Consider the following 24,635-nt stretch of genomic DNA (forward strand, 5'->3'; position numbering starts at 1 on the left):
CTAACCAGTGTGATGAGTGTAGAGGTGTGTGTGGTTATAACTAACCAGTCTGATGAGTGTAGAGGTGTGTGTGGTTATAACTAACCAGTCTGATGAGTGTAGAGGTGTGTGTGGTTAGTTATAACCACGTTATATATATAAGTGCCGTTCCTATTTAGACAACGTGGCACATGGCAAGAAAATTAAAATTGTGTTGTGGCAAACAACAAAGACACGTTGCACCCGCCATCCACTGTGTGCCGACCGCAAGATGAGGCCCTATAGGTCCATGATTTTAGAAAATGTGCACTTTGGAGCCCCAAAGTGAGCCCCATAGTCTCAAAAAAGACAAGGATTCACACTAACCTTACCAGTTTTTAACAGGTATAACTCATTTTCTACTAAATCATTTGAAAGATGCACAAAGAAATGCTACACATACGGGTTATGCAGATAGTGAAGAATAATGTTGCTGCATTCAAGTTGCACTACTTTTGTGTTAATGTTGTAAGCTGTTTGTGTATGTGTGATAGTAACAGTGAAACATACTCTATCGACAGATGTAGAGAGATTTCCTTCTCATAACCTGTTGGAGGTTCAGTAGGGAAATGGCTTATTTGATTTAAAGCATGTACTCTTTTTTCATCTGTTATTTTAAGTTACTTATTTAAAGGTTCTATATGTAAGAATTATGAAGCAATTGATATGAATTAATACCCTTTTTATGCCAATGAGTGAAAAGGTTGTAACATAACTTAAAAGATTAGACCTTTCACAACTTTCTTGGCTGTCTATAACAGCCTGTGGACTTCTGTTTATATCTTTTTATAAATCTGGGCCAGATATTATGTGAAAAATTCACCAACCGGCATATCAACACAACACAACAAAAATGGTGCTATTCAAGTAGAAACACCAGGCAGATATAAGCTCCCCAACTACTGAGATTATTTTCTCAACAAACTGAAAACAAAGTTAAGAGCAGGGGTGTCAAACATACGGCCTGCATGCCAGAACCGGCCCACCAAGGGGTTCAATCCAGCCCACGGGATAACTTTGTAATGTTAATTGCAGATAAAATTCAAATTCAAATATTTCAATAAAATGTACTCTCACTTATTTTCACAGTGGAGGCTTCTGGTCCCACAGACAATTTGAAATAATTGGATTTAGATTTGAAGAACACATTTTTCCTTAGTGGGTTTGGACCTATTTTATAGTATTTCTTACCATATTACCCCTAAATAGTTTAGAATAGAAAAGTAATAATAATATATAATATAATTAAATATTATTTATAAGTTATAATGCAATGGTTTTACTGGTCCGGCCCCCTTGAGATCAAACTGGATTGCATGTGGCCCCTGAACTAAAGTCAGTCACTAATGAGAAGGAATTGAATATTTTTACATATAGAACCTTAAATGTAAAGAATGTTTTTACATAGATGTAAACAGCTCAGTAGACATTGATAATATTAAACAGATTGGATCAATTTGTTGTTTTTCCAATATATTTGGAAAGCTCTGTTTCTTTACAGACTATTTAACTGGCAAAAATAATAGTTTTAATTTTTGATAATTAACTTGTTCTCTTTCTCTCAGAATGAGATCAGATGGATTAAGCACAGACTCAGGGTGTGGTGAGCCTAGCTGAGCATAAGGACTGGAAGCAGGGGGAGACAGCCCCAAATCTCACTAATAAACACGCTGTGTCTTGTTTGTTCAGCACAATGTGGTGAACTACACTCACAGTCACAGTTGGGGGTTGGTGTCATCTTGTCTGTAAAGAAACCAAAAAACTAAATCTGTGCTCTAGCTGTGTTGTTAGGCGTATGTTTGAACTTTGGACAGAGCCAGGCCACGCTTTTCATTCTTAATGTCATGATAAGCTATGAAATTAGGCTTCAAAGTTATGTAAAAATCAGCCTCTTTCTCTGCTACCAAACGCTGTGGGAGTGCCCGCCAAGTTCGCTGAAACCCCGCCCCTACCAAGTGTCACCTGTCAATCAAAGTCACCACCTCTACCTGAAACATGGACGCTACGTCTCAGAGCTTTCTGCTGCTAACTCAGCTGCTAGCTCGGTGGCTAACTCAGCTAACTGACTAACTGTAGACTGTAGTAGTAGTAGTGTGTGCTGAATGTATTTATACCTCTACAGTAGCAGGGGTGGGTTTATGCTAATCATTGATTTTCAGACCCTACAGATACATAAAAACGTAAAAAGGTAGTTAACATTTACTTATTTATCCTATCTGTCATGTTTTATGTCAAAGTCTGGCTCCGTGTCTCTCCATCAGTCCATCATCTCCCTGTTAGATGAACTGGACATAGTGGGAGAAAACCCTTGTAGAGGAAATTGAAGTTTATCTTCACACTAGTTGTTTTCTAAAGGGTATGTGATAAAAGACTGTTGCTTGCTACACACTGACCCTCGTAGAGACTATGTGCAAATATGAAGTGAAACTCAGAGCACAGGTTGTCTTTCCGTCCTATTTCTATTGTTCCATGCAGGCCACTAAACGTGACCACTGATTGGTTCATGTTTATGTCAGCAGTAATGTATGTTTGAGTCATTGTGTGGTTGAAGTGTGTTTGCTGCGCAATGTGACGTGTGTTTAAGTTATATTCATGTGTATTGTGGGTTTTTCTGTGTTCTCAGCCTGTGTTTCCCTCCATTCATGTCTCATTCCCCTCACTTGAGTTCCTCCTCCCAACCTGCACCTCATCTCTTTGTCAGTTCAGTTTGTATTTAAGTCCTGGTTTTCACTTCAGTCTGTTCTTGTTTGTCCTGCATTGATCACTTCTGTTCAGTTCAGTTTTTCTTTTCCTGCACTCAAGCTAAAATAAAGAAATGATTCCTCACTTCTTGCTGCTCCTGCGTCCTGCATTTGGGCTCATTTCCTGTTACTGTTCTGTACACTGTCTAAATCTAATCTCTAATTTTTATTTTTTGGCATTAAAAATGAAGTAAATATGTTTTAAAACAATTTCCTCTGAACAAATGTTATACAGAGTGAAGTGGTAAGTGTATGTAATGTAGTTGGCCATAATTTATAGACAGTATTTGCACCATTTAAGTTTAATTAGTCACAAGTTCCAAGTTTAAGTGTAAATTACAGGAAGTATTTCCAAGGCTGGATTAGCACCCTTAGGGGCCCCTGAGCACTGAAGTTTATGTGCCCTGCTTGACTTTTTACTGCCGGCTCTGTCAAATTTCCACTAGTTCATTTCCCCCCCCCCACTTGTTAATACAACCACAGTGGCCCTGCCATCAAACTGACAAGCAAAAGAGTCGATTATGAGACTTAACTTTCTTGTCAATAACTTTTATCTTAATCCAATTGGAAACTGAATTGCTGTCAGGTGAAAAACTTGTAACTCCATATGTGGTTTTGGACATAAGTTTCTGACAGCAACCGTAAATATCAATATTAAAAGAAATGGTCAAGCCTTGTGTCGTGTATCTATGGAGCCTGACAAAAACACAAAAACAAAACACAACTCATATATTTTTGCTCCCATGATGGAGGGCCCCTTTCTGGTCAGGGGCCCCTGGGTACAGAAATTGCCCTTATAGTAGATCCGACCATGAGCATTTCCTTTTCTTTAAGCAAGGTTTTTGAAGATATGTAAGATTGTATCTCCTGCAACAGTTGACTCCTCAAAGTCAATGCAATTATTTTAAAGATTAAGTAGTCTCGCACGGAGTATCTATGGTATAGCTAGTTTTGAAGTTGGGAGCTGGAACAAAACGAACAATATGTATTGCCCTCACTGCAGCAAGAAAATATTTACAGAGCTACGGCCACGTTTTTGCAGCAGCTGTGGCAAGGGGCTTCCAGGGGTTGAATATGATGAATGTGAAGCCACGGATGAACCTCAACCATCTTCAGGTAACGTTAACGGTATGTTGCTAACGATAGTTAACAAATTACATAATTTATATGTTCAACTATGCTATTTTCAAAGCTAAGTGACATGTGATGCATTTTTTGTACAGTTCTGTTTTTGTTACTGTCTACTAGCAAGCTAATTAAACAGGTATCTAATGTTAACGTTAACGTTACACTAAACGCCGCTTCGAACGGTAAAACAAAGTGATACGGGTAACGTTAGTTTGTCGGTAACATTAGATAATTAACTCCACAAATCTCCTGCAAAATGAAACTGTGGTCAAAACAATGTTATGTCTTCCCAAAATGATATTTTGTGTTTAAATGACACACACCCCATGATATGAATAAACATTTCTAAGAACCAGTTGAACACTGATGAGCAAAATGTAAAACACTGAATGAATGCATGCCAGTGTGTTCCTTGTGAACACAAGATATGTTATTCATGAAGATTGTGCCAAATGTAGAGAATTATGTCCAGTGTTTGGAAAAAAAACTGGTTTAGAACAGCAATCAGAATGTAAAGCAGGGGGGTTGGTACATGAGTTACAGGTTACAGGTTGTGGTCATTGTGTCTCAAGTACCAATGTTAGTGTGTAAACAATTGAGAAAAACTGTAATTAGCCAGGTAATGTAGGTCATGCTATTCACAGCAAGTCATTTTCGTTTGTCTTCCAGCATTGTTACCAAGCAAATGCAGATCCACCAATGCTTGCGGATCCAAAAACCCAACTATGCGTACTTTTTCGCAATATCGCAAGAAAAAGGCAGAGGAAAGGCAGAACTTCTCATTAGGGAGAATGGGTAAAAAAAAGCAGGTATCATCAATAAACATCAATGAGACAATGAATTGCTACTTACAGACGTATATTCACCCGGGCTTGTCAACTAGAAATGAGAGCTGCACATGGCTTGTTGTAGCATGACCAAAAACAGAAATGAACTGAAAATACTACTGGAGTAAGTAATGTGAAAAGGCGTCTGTAGGAGGTGCTGTTGAGCAAACTGAAAGAGCTGAACACTACATATTTCAGATCATACTATCTGATACTGAGGACACTATTCAAAATACTGCAGGATGTTCTACCACCAGGAGCGGTTATTATGGGTGTGTGTGTGTCTTTTTTTCTTGTGTAAGAAAGTGTACGGGGGGATATACATTAATGTTGTGTTCATTTCGCAGGAAGTACACAGACCTGTATGCGCCCATTGTCATTGATGATGATGATGATGATGACAACGATGATGATGAGATTTCAAATGAAAGACATATTTCTCCAGAGTAAGTCACTCAATTTTTATTATTACAACTGTATTAACCAGTAGTCTCTGCACTTAGTAGTTGTTGACTCCCACAGAGCTGCAGTTCTGGTCGCCATATCCCGGTCAAACTATGGATTGCAAAGTCTTTATGCCTAACTGTGCCCTGTCCTCACATATCTTTCCTCTCAGTAGTTTCCTTTTTTCGGTGGCAATCTGGCACTGTAGGAGATAACAATTACAAGGCATAGTGAGTAGTGGCTATCTCGGTATGCATGGTACTATGATATATTCATATTGTATGCATTAGTGTTTAAACTGCTAACTACTAAAATTTGCTTGTACCAGGTCCTATACATCTGAAGTATTTCTTTACCTAATTTCCACTTTTTTGTAGGCATACACATGTGTTGGCTCAAGAAATCATTGCAGATTTGGCACTTGCTCTTGACCACAAAAAAGTCAGCAGGTTCAATGTAGCTAGGTCAAATATATGGGACGGAGCTGTCAGAGGATTTAAGCGTGGCTCTTACTCTGAAAACAATGACATGCTTGTGAAGTTCACCGACGATCCTGGCTCTTTTGAAGGGGCCTTGGATACAGGTGGCCCAAGGCGTGAATTCCTAACCCTTCTGATGAGTCATCTCAAAGAACGCCCCATTTTTTAAGTATATTTTTTCAGGCTTTTTTGCCTTTAATGTACAGGACAGTAGAGATAGACAGGAAACAGGAGGCAGAGAGAGGGGGAATGACACGCATGATAAGACCGCTCGGCACGGGATTCGAACCGGGGTCGCCTGCAACGAGGACTGTAGCCTCAACACTTGGGGCGGGTGCTCTACCCGCTGAGCTATGGTCAACCCGAACGCCCCATTTTTGATGGACCTTCAGAAAGCCACTACCTTGTGTACAATTCCAATGGTAATTTTTTTTAAGGTAGTTTATTTGTGTGTGTAAGGGAAAATATGCCCATTTTCAACCTTACCTCTATCTATCCGAGTTAGGAATATAGTGTAAAGAACACCTGCAGTCCGTGTCTCTGGGGTGCAGCTCGGCACCTGTTGTACTTCGTGCATTCAGTGATGTCAAAAGACGCATAAAATGCATTTGCAGGCGTTTTTCACACTATATCCCTAACTGGGATAGATAAAGGTAAGGTTGAAAATCATCAAATTTCCCCTTCAAGCAACTTTTAATTATTTAATTTACCCTTGAAAACAGTTTTTGTAAAGTTTGCAAATCCTTGCTATTTTATTTTCTTGTATATTTAAAAATAATATGATGATTAATTGTATGTGCTATACTCTATGTCTATACCCTGCATAACAGCTGCCAGGGAAGATGATTGCAGTGAGTATAGTGCATGGAGGACCAGCCCCACATTTCCTCGACAAGAACCTGGTGAACCACATTTTAGGCCAGCCTGGCTTCAAAGCCACTGTAGCAGAGGTAGCAGATGAAGAGACGGGAAAGGTTCTGCGTGAGGTAGGAAGAGAGTCCGGAAATTTGAACTTTAAACAACATGAAATTGCTTCAAAGCAATACTTCTTTGAACGTTGGTGTGAGGATGCTTGGCTAGGAAGGTGGTAGAAGGCAGACTCAGACTTGTTGAAAGGATTTATTCTGTCCGGTGTAACCAAAAAACAAGTGTCTTAAAAAAGAAATTAATACAAGCAAATCAAACTTAACTGGCTTAACTCAGGATAACAAACTAAGGCATGGTCACGTGCAGACAACTACACCGTCATCCTAATTTCCTCTCCCCTTAAATAGGCCCTCCAATATCCTAGGCAGAATCACATTTCTTGCAGGAGTGTCCTTTCTATTCTACCAACAACTGGCATATGACAATGGTACTTGTATCAGTCACCATTGTCTCCAACCACTCACATCATCCACATCACCCTCATAACGAGCCAAATCAGGTCTAATCATATGTGCACTAAAGCAAACATTTAATTCAGTAAAATAACCCCCCCCCCCCCCCCCCCATACTTGGTCTAAACCCATGACATCACTAAACAAACCATATCATACACACATTATTATCAGAGTATTTTAGAATATCTTAAAACATTTCAGGAGGGGATCTTTAACCAATATTGTAGTCACTGTTTTATTTTTCAGATTCACAATGCAAAATCCCTGGAGTCTCTGCAAGATCTTATTTTGCAGAACAGCACCATGTTCCACACTGCTGGAAGTTTCAGACATGTGAAGGACCTCAAGGAAAAGCATGATCTTGTGGAGGAGTACCTCAGATGGTACATTCTCCACAGAAATTGGAGTGTTATTGAAAGGTAATATTTTTAAATATACGTTCCATTCACTGCCTCCATAATCAAGTTTTTGAATTTAGGAAACAATTCATTCTGTTTGCATCCCTCTGCCATGGTTTTGCATCTATATGCATTCATTTTATAAAAATGACAAATAAATGACCTTGATACCCTTTATACTGTATCAAAGTATAAAGGGTATCAAGCTTTGGAAAATTAACTGTATTCAATCATGTGAATGGGGGCCTTTTTATTTACTAAATGTCTCTGTCATTAAAACACATTTTTACATGACTGTTCTTCCTAATAGAGTCAAAGATGGACTTGCAAGTCTGCATTTTCTAACTGCCCTGCAGAAGCATCCTGGTGTGCTAGCCCCGGTCCTATGCTACACGGACAAGAAGCTGACTGCTGCAGACATGGGGGCCCTCTTCAGACCGGAACTAAGTCCAGCAGGAAGCAACAGGAGGCAGGAGGAAGCCGAAACACTGGGATTTTGGGCAGATTATCTCCTTGACACTGAAGGTTTAAAAATTGTTCCAACCTTTATCCATTGATATATATCTGAAAGTATGTATGTATGTAGTATGTAGTATGTAGTACATGCATGTTTAATTTTGTGTTTTTAAGATCATGCACTACAATATAAAGCACTACACTTTCTACTCATTTTATCTTGCAGAAAAACAGACTACAGTGTCCCTGGAAGATGTGCTGATGTTTGCCACGGGGGTATCATCAATGCCACCTGCCGGGATAACACCAGTGCCACACATTGAATTCATTATCCATTCACCATTCCCAATGGCAAATACATGTGCCAATAAGATGAGCCTCCCACATCTGGACTCATACTGTCTCTTCAAAACAAACATGGATTTTGGTATGCTCAATTCCCCAGGACTTGGATGCATGTAATTGATTATTTAATTCGCTTGATCAACCATGGGCTTGTATTTGAGGTGTGAAGTGCGGCCAGTGGCTGTAGTTTACTGGAGCACTGTTCTTTTTTTGTGTTCACTCAATCACCAACCAGCTATATATTAGTGCTTTGTGTCATGCCTGGGATGTTGGACTTGTCAAATAAACTTGCTTTGGTCACGACTACATTTTCATTGTTGTTCATTGAACTGGCTGCAATACCAACAATACATGACAGGACTATGCCCCCTAGTGGCCTGGGAGTTCTAGCAGTAAATAAACAGTTCCAATACACTGCTGCTGCTACATTTAACTGATTGACCTTTATCACATGGCAGGTATTTTAAAAACAGTTATCTCAACATGTACAGTAAGAGGTTCAGATGTACCAAACAAGTATCATGTTAGTTACAGTAGCATTCACTGACACATCACTATGCAACGGTTTGAGGTTGGAAAGCCAATTGTATCTATGAGTTCACTATTTTAATTTAAATATTAGTAATGACTACTGTTCATACTGCATACTGAGCTGTTGTTAAGCTTTGCCATGAAGAAAAGTTATTCATTACTTGTGTTTAAATGATTTTATCTGTTTAATTTTCATTTGGAGCTGTTTTACATCTTGGAAATATCAAATTAAATTAAAACTGCAAGCAGTGATGAACGGGCCCTCGCGCCCCCACGCACCGCCTTGTACACGCATGTCGGTGCATGCTGCAGTCACATGGCAGACACAGCGGGCACGTAGACGTCTTGGCACCGGGGCTTGTAATGAACACTGTGTGATGGGGCTAAGTCACATTGCATGTGTCCACTAGGTGGCGCTAGAGATCACCCACCAATTACATGTCATGTTGCAGTGTATGATGTAGAGAACACATCCTGTAAATTTCATATAAATCGGATAATGTTTGTCATATGAGGCTGACTTCCTGTGTCCAGTAGGTGGCCCTGTGTATTTGACGCAGTATTGATGCGTAGATGTGTTCAGGGCGGGACCCTCTACATGCATGATGAATTTGGTGTAGATCAGACAATGCCTGTAGGAGTTATAAGGACTTCCTGCCTAATGGCGAAGCATCGAAATTGTTTGCACAGCCACGCCCAACAGGAAAAAGTCATAAAAAAGATTTTGATAACTGGTGTTATGTCTCAGCTGAGTCAATTTCAGATGGAAATACTTAACATTATGGGAGTAATTAATGTACAAATGACGCAAGTGACTTCCTGTTGCCAGTAGGTGGCGCTATGACTGTCACTAAATATGAGACTGTACATGTGTTCAGACGAGGACACTGAACAAGCATCTTAAATTTGGAAAAGCTCAGACCATGTGGAGTCAAGTTATGAGGGTTTGAAATTTCATGGCGAAGGATCGAAATTCGCCGTGTCACCACGGCAACCATGAATGACGGGCGAAAAAGCTTTTGATAACTTTTCATCTCCAATGTCTCAAGATGACTCTGTGTGAATTTGAAGTGGATGGGATGAAAACTCTAGGACAAGTTCGCTCAAATATGATGCCACAATCGGCATTAAAATCAATAATTTGATTCAAAATGGCCGACTTCCTGTTGGAGTGACGTCATGGTACCCATAGACTTTTTTGTGCGTCTTGACATGATGAACATGTGTACCAAGTTTCGTTTCTCTCTGTCAATCTGTCGCGAGGGGCTCGATGTTCTTGATTTTGTAGGGGGCGCTAGAGAGGCATTTTGGCACGCCCATTTATGCAAACCATAAAATATCAAAATTTTCGCCGGGTCTGGCTTGCGTGCAAACTTTGGTGACTTTTAAGGCACGTTCAGGGGGGCAAAAAGGCCGTCATCGGGAGAGAAAAAAAATAATTAAAACTGCAAGCAGTGATGAACGGGCCCTCGCGCCCCCACGCACCGCCTTCTACGCGCATGTCGGTGCGTGCTGCAGTCACATGGCAGACACAGCGGGCACGTAGACGTCTTGGCACCGGGGCTTGTAATGAACACTGTGTGATGGGGCTAAGTCACATTGCATGTGTCCACTAGGTGGCGCTAGAGATCACCCACCAATTACATGTCATGTTGCAGTGTATGATGTAGAGAACACATCTTCTAAATTTCATGTAAATCGGATAATGTTTGTCATATGAGGCTGACTTCCTGTGTCCAGTAGGTGGCGCTGTGTATATGAAGCAGTATTGATGCATAGATGTGTTCAGGGCGGGACCCTCTACATGCATGATGAATTTGGTGTAGATCAGACAATGCCTGTAGGAGTTATAAGGACTTCCTGCTTCATGGCGAAGCATCGAAATTGTTTGCACAGCCACGCCCAACAGGAAGAAGTCATAAAAAAGCTTTTGATAACTTGTCATCTCCAATGTCTCAAGCTGACTCTGTGTGAATTTGAAGTGGATGGGATGGAATCCCTAGGACTAGTGCGTTCAAATATGAGGCCTGGAAATGACCAAAAATTGACCAAAATTGAGCATTTTTCCCAAGATGGCCGACTTCCTGTTGGACTTAGGGTATGGGTCCAAATGGCGTTTTTGTGCGTCTGGAGATGATACATAAACCTACCGAGTTTCATTCTTCTACGTCAATCGGGAAGGCTGAGGTTCAATTTTGAAATATTCAAGGGGGCGCTATTGAGCCGTTTAGTCACGCCCATCCCATTGAAGTATATAGGATGTTAAATGACCCCACTCCAGACGTGTGTGTTGAGTTTCGTTACCGTGGAGGCATCCTTTGCCCCTGAAAACTGTAATCGTATTTTCATGGCGTTGAATGTGTTGTCATGGCAACGGTATTTGATGATGGGTCATGAGTTGCAGAATGTAGCATCACCAAGGTCTCATGTCTCAGCTGAGTCAATTTCAGGTGGAAATACTTAAGATTATGGGAGTAATTAGTGAAAGAATGAAGCAAGTGACTTCCTGTTGCCAGTAGGGGGCGCTATGACTGTCACTAAATATGAGACTGTACATGTGTTCAGATCAGGACGCTGACCAAGTATATTAAATTTGGAAAAGCTGAGACCATGTGGAGTCAAGTTATGAGGGTTTGAAATTTCATGGCGAAGCATCGAAATTCGCCGCGTCACCACGGCAACCAGGAATGACCGGCGAAAAAGCTTTTGATAACTTTTCATCTCCAATGTCTCAAGATGACTCTGTGTGAATTTGAAGTGGATGAGATGAAATCTCTAGGACTAGTTCGTTAAAGTACGAGGAGTGGAATACGCCAAAATCGCACATATTTTTCAAAATGGCCGACTTCCTGTTGGAGTGACGTCATGGGCCCCAGTGACTTTTTTGTGCGTCTGGACATGATACATATATATACCAAATTTCGTTCATGTACGTCAATCTCTCACATTTTTATATTCAATAGGGGGCGCTAGAGAGCCATTTTGTCACGCCCATTTCTGCAAACCATAAAATATCAAAATTTTCGCCGGGTCTGGCTTGCGTGCAAACTTTGGTGACTTTTCGCGCACGTTCAGGGGGGCAAAAAGGGCGTTGTTTTGGGAGAAGAAGAAGAATAATAATCATGGCAAAAACAATAGGGCTTCGCGCTGGTCAGCGCTCGGGCCCTAATAATTAAAACTGCAAGCAGTGATGAACGGGCCCTCGCGCCCCCACGTATGTCGGGCTGTGTCTCGGTCGGAGAATGTAGCATCATCAAGGTCTTATGTCTCAGCTGTGTTAATTTCAGGTATAAATACTTAAGATTATGGGAGTAATCAGTAAAAGACTGAAGCAAGTGACTTCCTGTTGCCAGTAGGTGGCGCTATGACTGTCAGTAAATATGAGACTGTACATGTGTTCAGACCAGGACACTGAACAAGCATATTAAATTTGGAAAAGCTCAGACCATGTGGAGTCAAGTTATGAGGGTTTGAAATTTCATGGCGAAGCATCGAAATTCGTCGCTTCACCACAGCAACCAGGAATGACGGGGGAAAAAGCTTTTGATAATTTTCATCTCCAATGTCTCAAGATGACTCTGTGTGAATTTGAAGTGGATGGGATGAAATCCCTAGGACTAGTTCGTTCAAATATGAGGCCTGGAAATGACCAAAAAACTCACCAAAATATAGCATTTATCCCAAGATGGCCGACTTCCTGTTGGACTTAGGGTATGGGTCCAAATGGCGTTTTTGTGCGTCTGGAGATGATACATAAACCTACCGAGTTTCATTCTTCTACGTCAATCAGGAAGGCTGAGGTTCAATTTTGAAATATTCAAGGGGGCGCTATTGAGCCGTTTAGCCACGCCCATCCCATTGAAGTATATAGGATGTTAAATGACCCCACTCCAGACGTGTGTGTTGAGTTTCGTTACCGTGAAGGCATCCTTTGCCTCTGAAAACTGTAATCGTATTTTCATGGCGTTGAATGCGTTGTCATGGCAACGGTATTTGATGATGGGTCATGAGTTGCAGAATGTAGCATCACCAAGGTCTTATGTCTCAGCTGAGTAAATTTCAGGTGTAAATATTTAAGATTATGGGAGTAATTAGTGAACGATTGAAGCAAGTCACTTCCTGTCGCCACTAGGGGGCGCTATGACTGTCACTAAATATGAGACTGTACATGTGTTCAGACCAGGACACTGAACAAGCATATTCAATTTGGAAAAGCTCAGACCATTTGGAGTCAAGTTATGAGGGTTTGAAATTTCATGGCGAAGCATCGAAATTCGCCGCGTCACCACGGCAACCAGGAATGACCGGCGAAAAAGCTTTTGATAACTTTTCATCTCCAATGTCTCAAGATGACTCTGTGTGAATTTGAAGTGGATGAGATGAAATCTGTAGGACTAGTTCGTTAAAGTACGAGGAGTGGAAAACGCCAAAATCGCACATATTTTTCAAAATGGCCGACTTCCTGTTGGAGTGATGTCATGGGCCCCAGTGACTTTTTTGTGCGTCTGGACATGATACATATATATACCAAATTTCGTTCATGTACGTCAATCTCTCACATTTTTATATTCAATAGGGGGCGCTAGAGAGCCATTTTGCCACGCCCATTTCTGCAAACCATAAAATATCAAAATTTTCGCCGGGTCTGGCTTGCGTGCAAACTTTGGTGACTTTTAAGGCACGTTCAGGGGGGCAAAAAGGGCGTTGTTTTGGGAGAAGAAGAAGAATAATTAAAACTGCAAGCAGTGATGAACGGGCCCTCGCGCCCCCATGCACCGCCCCGTACTCACATGTCGGTGCGTGCTGCAGTCACACGGAAGACACAGCGGGCACGTAGACGTCTTGGCACCTGGGCTTGTAATGAACATGGTGTGATGGGGCTAAGTCACATTGCATGTGTCCACTAGGTGGCGCTAGAGATCACCCACCAATTACATGTCATGTTGCAGTGTGTGATGTGGAGAACACATCCTCTAAATTTCATGTAAATCGGATAATGTTTGTCATATGAGGCTGACTTCCTGTGTCCAGTAGGTGGCGCTGTGTATATGAAGCTGTATTGATGCATAGATGTGTTCAGGGCGGGACCCTCTACATGTGTGATCAATTTGGTGTAGGTGGGACAATGTCTGTAGGAGTTATAAGGACTTCCTGCTTTATGGCGAAGCATCGAAATTGTTTGCACAGCCACGCCCAACAGGAAGAAGTCATAAAAAAGCTTTTGATAACTTGTCATCTCCAATGTCTCAAGATGAGTCTGTGCGAATGTGAAGTGGATGGGATGAAATCTCTAGGACTAGTGCATTCAAATATGAGGCCTGGAAATGACCAAAACACTCATCAAAATTGAGCATTTTTCCCAAGATGGCCGACTTCCTGTTGGTCTTAGGGTATGGGTCCAAATGGCATTTTTGTGCGTCTGGAGATGATACATAAACCTACCGAATTTCATTCTTCTATGTCAATGGGGAAGTCTGAGGTTCAATTTTGAAATATTCAAGGGGGCGCTATTGAGCCATTTAGTCACGGCCATCCCATTGAAGTATATAGGATGTTAAATGACCACACTCCAGACGTGTGTGTTGAGTTTCGTTACCGTGGAGGCATCCTTTGCCCCTGAAAAGTGTAATCGTATTTCATGGCGTTGAATGCGTTGTCATGGCAACAGTATTTGATGATGGGTCACGAGTTGCAGAATGTAGCATCACCAAGGTCTTATGTCTCAGCTGAGTCAATTTCAGGTGGAAATACTTAAGATTATGGGAGTAATTAGTGAAAGAATGAAGCAAGTGACTTCCTGTTGCCAGTAGGGGGCGCTATGACTGTCACAAAATATGAGACTGCACATGTGTTCAGACTGGGACACTGAACAAGCATCTGAAATTCGGAGAAGCTCAGACCATGTGGAGTCAAGTTATGAGGGTTTGAATTTTCATGGCGAAGGATCGAAATTCGCCGCGTCACCACGGCAACCAGGAATGACGGGGGAAAAAGCTTTTGATAACTTGTCATCTCCAATGTCTCAAGATGACTCTGTGTGAATTTGAAGTGGATGGGATGAAGATTATGGGAGTAATTAGTGAAAGAATGAAGCAAGTGACTTCCTGTTGCCAGTAGGGGGCGCTATGACTGTCACTAAATATGAGACTGTACATGTGTGCAGACGGGGACACTGTACAAGCATATTAAATTTGGAAAAGCTCAGACCATGTGGAGTGAAGTTATGAGGGTTTGAATTTTCATGGCGAAGGATCGAAATTCGCCACTTCACCACGGCAACCAGGAATGACGAGGGAAAAAGCTTTTGATAACTTTTCATCTCCAATGTCTCAAGATGATCCTGTGTGAATTTGAAGTGGATGGGATGAAGATTATGGGAGTAATCTGTGAAAGACTGAAGCAAGTGACTTCCTGTTGCCAGTAGGTGGCGCTATGACTGTCAGTAAATATGAGACTGTACATGTGTTCAGACCAGGACGCTGAACAAGCATCTGAAATTTGGAAAAGCTCAGACCATGTGGAGTCAAGTTATGAGGGTTTGAAATTTCATGGCGAAGGATCGAAATTCGCCGTGTCACCACGGCAACCATGAATGACGGGCGAAAAAGCTTTTGATAACTTTTCATCTCCAATGTCTCAAGATGACTCTGTGTGAATTTGAAGTGGATGGGATGAAAACTCTAGGACAAGTTCGCTCAAATATGATGCCACAATCGGCATTAAAATCAATAATTTGATTCAAAATGGCCGACTTCCTGTTGGAGTGACGTCATGGTACCCATAGACTTTTTTGTGCGTCTTGACATGATGAACATGTGTACCAAGTTTCGTTTCTCTATGTCAATCTGTCGCGAGGGGCTCGATGTTATTGATTTTGTAGGGGGCGCTAGAGAGCCATTTTGGCACGCCCATTTATGCAAACCATAAAATATCAAAATTTTCGCCGGGTCTGGCTTGCGTGCCTACTTTGGTGACTTTTAAGGCACGTTCAGGGGGGCAAAAAGGCCGTCAACGGGAGAGAAAAAAAATAATAATTAAAACTGCAAGCAGTGATGAACGGGCCCTCGCGCCCCCATGCACCGCGCCGTACGCGCATGTCGGTGCGTGCTGCAGGCACACGGCAGACACAGCGGGCACGTAGACGTCTTGGCACCCGGGCTCGTAATGAACATTGTGTGATGGGGCTAAGTCACATTGCATGTGTCCACTAGGTGGCGCTAGAGATCACCCACCAATTATATGTCATGTTGCAGTGTGTGATGTGGAGAACACATCCTGTAAATTTCATGTAAATAGGATAATGTTTGTCATATGAGGCTGACTTCCTGTGTCCAGTAGGTGGCGCTGTGTATTTGACACAGTATTGATGCATAGATGTGTTCAGGGCGGGACCCTCTACATGCATGATGAATTTGGTGTAGACAAGACAATTTCTGTAGGAGTTATAAGGACTTCCTGCTTCATGGCGAAGCATCGAAATGGTTTGCACAGCCACGCCCAACAGGAAGAAGTCATAAAAAAGCTTTTGATAACTTTTCATCTCCAATGTCTCAAGATAACTCTGTGTGAATTTGAAGTGGATGGGATGGAATCTCTAGGACTAGTTCGTTCAAATATGAGGCCTAGAAATGACCAAACCACTCACCAAAATTGAGCATTTTTCCCAAGATGGCCGACTTCCTGTTGGACTTAGGGTATGGGTCTAAATGGCGTTTTTGTGCGTCTGGAGATGATACATAAACCTACCGAATTTCATTCTTCTATGTCAATCGGGAAGGCTGAGGCTCAATTTTGAAATATTCAAGGGGGCGCTATTGAGCCCTTTAGTCACGCCCATCCCATTGAAGTATATAGGACGTTTAATGAACCCACTCCAGACGTGTGTGTTGAGTTTCGTTACCGTAAAGGCATCCTTTGCCTCTGAAAACTGTAATCGTATTTTCATGGCGTTGAATGCGTTGTCATGGCAACAGTATTTGATGATGGGTCACGAGTTGCAGAATATAGCATCACCAAGGTCTTATGTCTCAGCTGAGTCAATTTCAGGTAGAAATACTTAAGATTATTGGAGTAATTAATGAACAAATGACGCAAGTGACTTCCTGTTGCCAGTAGGTGGCGCTATGACTGTCACTAAATATGAGACTGTACATGTGTTCAGACCGGGACGCTGAACAAGCATCTGAAATTTGGAAAAGCTGAGACCATGTGGAGTCAAGTTATGAGGGTTTGAAAGTTCATGGCGAAGCATCGAAATTCGCCGCGTCACCACGGCAACCAGGAATGACGTGGGAAAAAGCTTTTGATAACTTTTCATCTCCAATGTCTCAAGATGACTCTGTGTGAATTTGAAGTGGATGGGATGAAAACTCTAGGAGTAGTTTGTTCAAATATGATGCCACAATTTGCATTAAAATCAATATTTTGATTCAAAATGGCCGACTTCCTGTTGGAGTGACGTCATGGAACCCATAGACTTTTTTGTGCGTCTTGACATGTTGAACATGTGTACCGAGTTTCGTTTCTCTATGTCAATCTGTCGCGAGGGGCTCGACGTTCTTGATTTTGCAGGTGGCGCTAGAGAGCCATTTTGCCACGCCCATTTGTGCAGACCATAAAATATCAAAATTTTCGCCGGGTCTGGCTTGCGTGCAAACTTTGGTGACTTTTCGAGCACGTTCAGGGGGGCAAAAAGGCCGTTGTTGTGGGAGAAGAAAAATAATAATAATCTTGGCAAAAACAATAGGGCTTCGCGCTGGTCAGCGCTCGGGCCCTAATAATTAAAACTGCAAGCAGTGATGAACGGGCCCTCGCGCCCCCACGCACCGCCTTGTACGCGCATGTCGGTGCGTGCTGCAGTCACATGGCAGACACAGCGGGCACGTAGACGTCTTGGCACCTGGGCTTGTAATGAACACTGTGTGATGGGGCTAAGTCACATTGCATGTGTCCACTAGGTGGCGCTAGAGATCACCCACCAATTACATGTCATGTTGCAGTGTGTGATGTGGAGAACACATCCTGTAAATTTCATATAAATCGGATAATGTTTGTCATATGAGGCTGACTTCCTGTGGCCAGTAGGTGGCGCTGTGTATATGAAGCAGTATTGATGCATAGATGTGTTCAGGGCGGGACCCTCTACATGCATGATGAATTTGGTGTAGATCAGACAATGCCTGTAGGAGTTATAAGGACTTCCTGCTTCATGGCGAAGCATCGAAATTGTTTGCACAGCCACGCCCAACAGGAAGAAGTCATAAAAAAGCTTTTGATAACTTGTCATCTCCAATGTCTCAAGATGACTCTGTGTGAAGTTGAAGTGGATGGGATGAAATCTCTAGGACTAGTGCGTTCAAATATGAGGCCTGGAAATGACCACAAAACTCACCAAAATTGAGCATTTTTCCCAAGATGGCCGACTTCCTGTTGGATTTAGGGTATGGGTCCAAATGGCGTTTTTGTGCGTCTGGAGATGATACATAAACCTACCGAATTTCATTCTTCTATGTCAATCGGGAAGGCTGAGGTTCAATTTTGAAATATTCAAGGGGGCGCTATTGAGCCATTTACTCACGCCCATCCCATTGAAGTATATAGGATGTTAAATGAACCCACTCCAGACGTGTGTGTTGAGTTTCGTTACCGTGGAGGCATGCTTTGCCTCTGAAAACTGTAATCGTATTTTCATGGCGTTGAATGCGTTGTCATGGCAACAGTATTTGATGATGGGTCACGAGTTGCAGAATGTGGCATCACCAAGGTCTTATGTCTCAGCTGAGTCAATTTCAGGTGGAAATACTTAAGATTATGGGAGTAATTAATGAACAAATGACGCAAGTGACTTCCTGTTGCCAGTAGGTGGCGCTATGACTGTCACTAAATATGAGACTGTACATGTGTTCAGACCGAGACACTGAACAAGCATCTGAAATTTGGAAAAGCTGAGACCATGTGGAGTCAAGTTATAAGGGTTTGAAATTTCATGGCGAAGCATCGAAATTCGCCGCGTCACCACGGCAACCAGGAATGACGTGGGAAAAAGCTTTTGATAACTTTTCATCTCCAATGTCTCAAGATGACTCTGTGTGAATTTGAAGTGGATGGGATGAAAACTCTAGGAGTAGTTTGTTCAAATATGATGCCACAACTTGCATTAAAATCAATATTTTGATTCAAAATGGCCGACTTCCTGTTGGAGTGACGTCATGGAACCCATAGACTTTTTTGTGCGTCTTGACATGATGAACATGTGTACCGAGTTTCGTTTCTCTATGTCAATCTGTCGCGAGGGGCTCGATGTTCTTGATTTTGCAGGTGGCGCTAGAGAGCCATTTTGCCACGCCCATTTGTGCAGACCATAAAATATAAAAATTTTCGCCGGGTCTGGCTTGCGTGCAAACTTTGGTGACTTTTCGAGCACGTTCAGGGGGTCAAAAAGGCCGTTGTTGTGGGAGAAGAAAAATAATAATTAAAACTGCAAGCAGTGATGAACGGGCCCTCGCGCCCCCATGCACCGCCCCGTACTCGCATGTCGGTGCGTGCTGCAGTCACACGGAAGACACAGCGGGCACGTAGACGTCTTGGCACCCGGGCTTGTAATGAATGTTGTGTGATGGGGCTAAGTCACATTGCATGTGTCCACTAGGTGGCGCTAGAGATCACCCACCAATAACATGTCATGTTGCAGTGTGTGATGTGGAGAACACATCCTCTAAATTTCATGTAAATCGGATAATGTTTGTCATATGAGGCTGACTTCCTGTGTCCAGTAGGTGGCGCTGTGTATATGAAGCTGTATTGATGCATAGATGTGTTCAGGGCGGGACCCTCTACATGTGTGATCAATTTGGTGTAGGTGGGACAATGTCTGTAGGAGTTATAAGGACTTCCTGCTTTATGGCGAAGCATCGAAATTGTTTGCACAGCCACGCCCAACAGGAAGAAGTCATAAAAAAGCTTTTGATAACTTGTCATCTCCAATGTCTCAAGATGACTCTGTGCGAATGTGAAGTGGATGGGATGAAATCTCTAGGACTAGTGCGTTCAAATATGAGGCCTGGAAATGACCAAAACACTCACCAAAATTGAGCATTTTTCCCAAGATGGCCGACTTCCTGTTGGTCTTAGGGTATGGGTCCAAATGGCGTTTTTGTGCGTCTGGAGATGATACATAAACCTACCGAATTTCATTCTTCTATGTCAATGGGGAAGTCTGAGGTTCAATTTTGAAATATTCAAGGGGGCGCTATTGAGCCATTTAGTCACGGCCATCCCATTGAAGTATATAGGATGTTAAATGACCACACTCCAGACGTGTGTGTTGAGTTTCGTTACCATGGAGGCATCCTTTGCCCCTGAAAAGTGTAATCGTATTTCATGGCGTTGAATGCGTTGTCATGGCAACAGTATTTGATGATGGGTCACGAGTTGCAGAATGTAGCATCACCAAGGTCTTATGTCTCAGCTGAGTCAATTTCAGGTGTAAATACTTAAGATTATGGGAGTAATTAGTGAAAGAATGAAGCAAGTGACTTCCTGTTGCCAGTAGGGGGCGCTATGACTGTCACAAAATATGAGACTGCACATGTGTTCAGACTGGGACACTGAACAAGCATCTGAAATTCGTAGAAGCTCAGACCATGTGGAGTCAAGTTATGAGGGTTTGAATTTTCATGGCGAAGGATCGAAATTCGTCGCGTCACCACAGCAACCAGGAATGACGAGGGAAAAAGCTTTTGATAACTTGTCATCTCCAATGTCTCAAGATGATCCTGTGTGAATTTGAAGTGGATGGGATGAAGATTATGGGAGTAATTAGTGAAAGAATGAAGCAAGTGACTTCCTGTTGCCAGTAGGTGGCGCTATGACTGTCACTAAATATGAGACTGTACATGTGTTCAGACTAGGACCCCGAACAAGCATGTGAAATTTGGTAAAGCTCAGACCATGTGAAGTCAAGTTATGAGGGTTTGAATTTTCATGGCGAAGGATCGAAATTCGCCGCGTCACCACGGCAACCAGGAATGACGGGGGAAAAAGCTTTTGATAACTTGTCATCTCCAATGTCTCAAGATGACTCTGTGTGAATTTGAAGTGGATGGGAAGAAAACTCTAGGAGTAGTGCGTTCAAATATGATGCCACAATTTGCATTAAAATCAATATTTTGATTCAAAATGGCCGACTTCCTGTTGGTGTTAGGGTATGTGTCCAAGAGACTTTTTGGTGCGTCTTGACATGTTGAACATGTGTACCAAGTTTCGTTTCTCTATGTCAATCTGTCACGAGGGGCTCGCTTTTATTGATTTTGTAGGGGGCGCTAGAGAGCCATTTTGGCACGCCCATTTGTGCAAACCATAAAATATCGAAATTTTCGCCGGGTCTGGCTTGCGTGCAGACTTTGGTGAGTTTCGGGGCACGTTCAGGGGGGCAAAAAGGCCGTCGTCGGGAGAGAAAAAAAATAATAATAATAATAATAATAATAATAATCATGGCAAAAACAATAGGGCTTCGCGCTGGTCAGCGCTCGGGCCCTAATAATCTTGACAGATACAATAGGGCTTCGCGCTGGTCAGCGCTCGGGCCCTAATTAAAACTGCAAGCAGTGATGAACGGGCCCTCGCGCCCCCACGCACCGCCTCGTACGCGCATGGCGGTGCGTGCTGCAGGCACACGGCAAACACAGCGGGCACGTAGACATCTTGGCACCCGGGCTCGTAATGAACGTTGTGTGATGGGGCTAAGTCACATTGCATGTGTCCACTAGGTGGCGCTAGAGATGACCCACCAATGACATGTCATGTTGCAGTGTGTGATGTGGAGAACACATCCTGTAAATGTCATGTAAATCGGATAATGTTTGTCATATGAGGCTGACTTCCTGTGTCCAGTAGGTGGCGCTGTGTATATGAAGCTGTATTGATGCATAGATGTGTTCAGGGCGGGACCCTCTACATGTGTGATCAATTTGGTGTAGGTGGGACAATGTCTGTAGGAGTTATAAGGACTTCCTGCTTTATGGCGAAGCATCGAAATTGTTTGCACAGCCACGCCCAACAGGAAGAAGTCATAAAAAAGCTTTTGATAACTTGTCATCTCCAATGTCTCAAGCTGACTCTGTGTGAATTTGAAGTGGATGGGATGAAATCTCTAGGACTAGTTTGTTCAAATATGAGGCGTGGAAATGACCAAAACACTCACCAAAATATAGCATTTTTCCCAAGATGGCCGACTTCCTGTTGGACTTAGGGTATGGGTCCAAATGGCGTTTTTGTGCGTCTGGAGATGATACATAAACCTAGCGAGTTTCATTCTTCTATGTCAATCGGGAAGTCTGAGGTTCAATTTTGAAATATTCAAGGGGGCGCTATTGAGCCATTTAGTCACGGCCATCCCATTGAAGTATATAGGATGTTAAATGACCACACTCCAGACGTGTGTGTTGAGTTTCGTTACCGTGGAGGCATCCTTTGCCCCTGAAAAGTGTAATCGTATTTCATGGCGTTGAATGCGTTGTCATGGCAACAGTATTTGATGATGGGTCACGAGTTGCAGAATGTAGCATCACCAAGGTCTTATGTCTCAGCTGAGTCGATTTCAGGTGGAAATACTTAAGATTATGGGAGTAATTAGTGAAAGATTGAAGCAAGTGACTTCCTGTTGCCAGTAGGGGGCGCTATGACTGTCACAAAATATGAGACTGCACATGTGTTCAGACTGGGACACTGAACAAGCATCTGAAATTTGGAAAAGCTCAGACCATGTGGAGTCAAGTTATGAGGGTTTGAATTTTCATGGCGAAGGATCGAAATTCGTCGCGTCACCACGGCAACCAGGAATGACGAGGGAAAAAGCTTTTGATAACTTGTCATCTCCAATGTCTCAAGATGATCCTGTGTGAATTTGAAGTGGATGGGATGAAGATTATGGGAGTAATTAGTGAAAGAATGAAGCAAGTGACTTCCTGTTGCCAGTAGGTGGCGCTATGACTGTCACTAAATATGAGACTGTACATGTGTTCAGACCAGGACCCTGAACAAGCATGTGAAATTTGGTAAAGCTCAGACCATGTGAAGTCAAGTTATGAGGGTTTGAATTTTCATGGCGAAGGATCGAAATTCGCCGCGTCACCACGGCAACCAGGAATGACGGGGGAAAAAGCTTTTGATAACTTGTCATCTCCAATGTCTCAAGATGACTCTGTGTGAATTTGAAGTGGATGGGAAGAAAACTGTAGGAGTAGTGCGTTCAAATATGATGCCACAATTTGCATTAAAATCAATATTTTGATTCAAAATGGCCGACTTCCTGTTGGTGTTAGGGTATGTGTCCAAGAGACTTTTTGGTGCGTCTTGACATGTTGAACATGTGTACCAAGTTTCGTTTCTCTATGTCAATCTGTCACGAGGGGCTCGCTTTTATTGATTTTGTAGGGGGCGCTAGAGAGCCATTTTGGCACGCCCATTTGTGCAAACCATAAAATATCGAAATTTTCGCCGGGTCTGGCTTGCGTGCAAACTTTGGTGAGTTTCGGGGCACGTTCAGGGGGGCAAAAAGGCCGTCGTCGGGAGAGAAAAAAAATAATAATAATTAAAACTGCAAGCAGTGATGAACGGGCCCTCGCGCCCCCATGCACCGCCCCGTACTCGCATGTTGGTGCGTGCTGCAGTCACACGGCAGACACAGCGGGCACGTAGACGTCTTGGCACCCGGGCTTGTAATGAACGTTGTGTGATGGGGCTAAGTCACATTGCATGTGTCCACTAGGTGGCGCTAGAGATCACCCACCAATTACATGTCATGTTGCAGTGTGTGATGTGGAGAAGACATCCTGTAAATTTCATATAAATCGGATAATGTTTGTCATATGAGGCTGACTTCCTGTGTCCAGTAGGTGGCGCTGTGTATTTGACACAGTATTGATGCATAGATGTGTTCAGGGCGGGACCCTCTACATGCGTGATGAATTTGGTGTAGACAGGACAATGTCTGTAGGAGTTATAAGGACTTCCTGCCTCATGGCGAAGCATCGAAATTGTACGCACAGCCACGCCCAACAGGAAGAAGTCATAAAAAAGATTTTGCTAACTGGCGCTATGTCTTAGCTGAGTCAATTTCAGGTGTAAATACTTAAGATTATGAGAGTAATTAGTGAAAGAATGAAGCAAGTGACTTCCTGTTACCAGTAGGTGGCGCTATGACTGTCACTAAATATGAGACTGTACATGTGTTCAGACCGGGACACTGAACAAGCATATTAAATTTGGAAAAGCTCAGAGCATGTGTAGTCAAGTTATGAGGGTTTGAAATTTCATGGCGAAGCATCGAAATTCGCTGCTTCACCACGGCAACCAGGAATGGCGGGGGAAAAAGCTTTTGATAACTTCTCATCTCCAATGTCTCAAGATGATTCTGTGTGAATTTGAAGTGGATGGGATGAAATCCCTACGACTAGTTCGTTCAAATATGAGGCCTTGAAATCATCAAAAAACTCAACACAATTGAGCATTTTTCCAAGATGGCCGACTTCCTGTTGGACTTATGGTATAGGTCCAAATGGGGTTTTTGTGCGTCTGGAGATGATACATAAACCTACCGAATTGCATTCTTCTATGTCAATCGGGAAGGCTGAGGTTCAATTTTGAAATATTCAAGGGGGCGCTATTGAGCCGTTTAGTCACGCCCATCCCATTGAAGTATATAGGATGTTTAATGACCCCACTCCAGACGTGTGTGTTGAGTTTTGTTACCGTGGAGGCATCCTTTGCCCCTGAAAACTGTAATCGTATTTTCATGGCGTTGAATGCGTTGTCATGGCAACGGTATTTGATGATGGGTCACGAGTTACAGACTGTAGCATCACCAAGGTCTTATGTCTCAGCTGAG

This window comes from Scomber japonicus, chromosome 16 (genome assembly GCF_027409825.1).
Source record: "Scomber japonicus isolate fScoJap1 chromosome 16, fScoJap1.pri, whole genome shotgun sequence".
Taxonomy (NCBI): domain Eukaryota; kingdom Metazoa; phylum Chordata; class Actinopteri; order Scombriformes; family Scombridae; genus Scomber; species Scomber japonicus.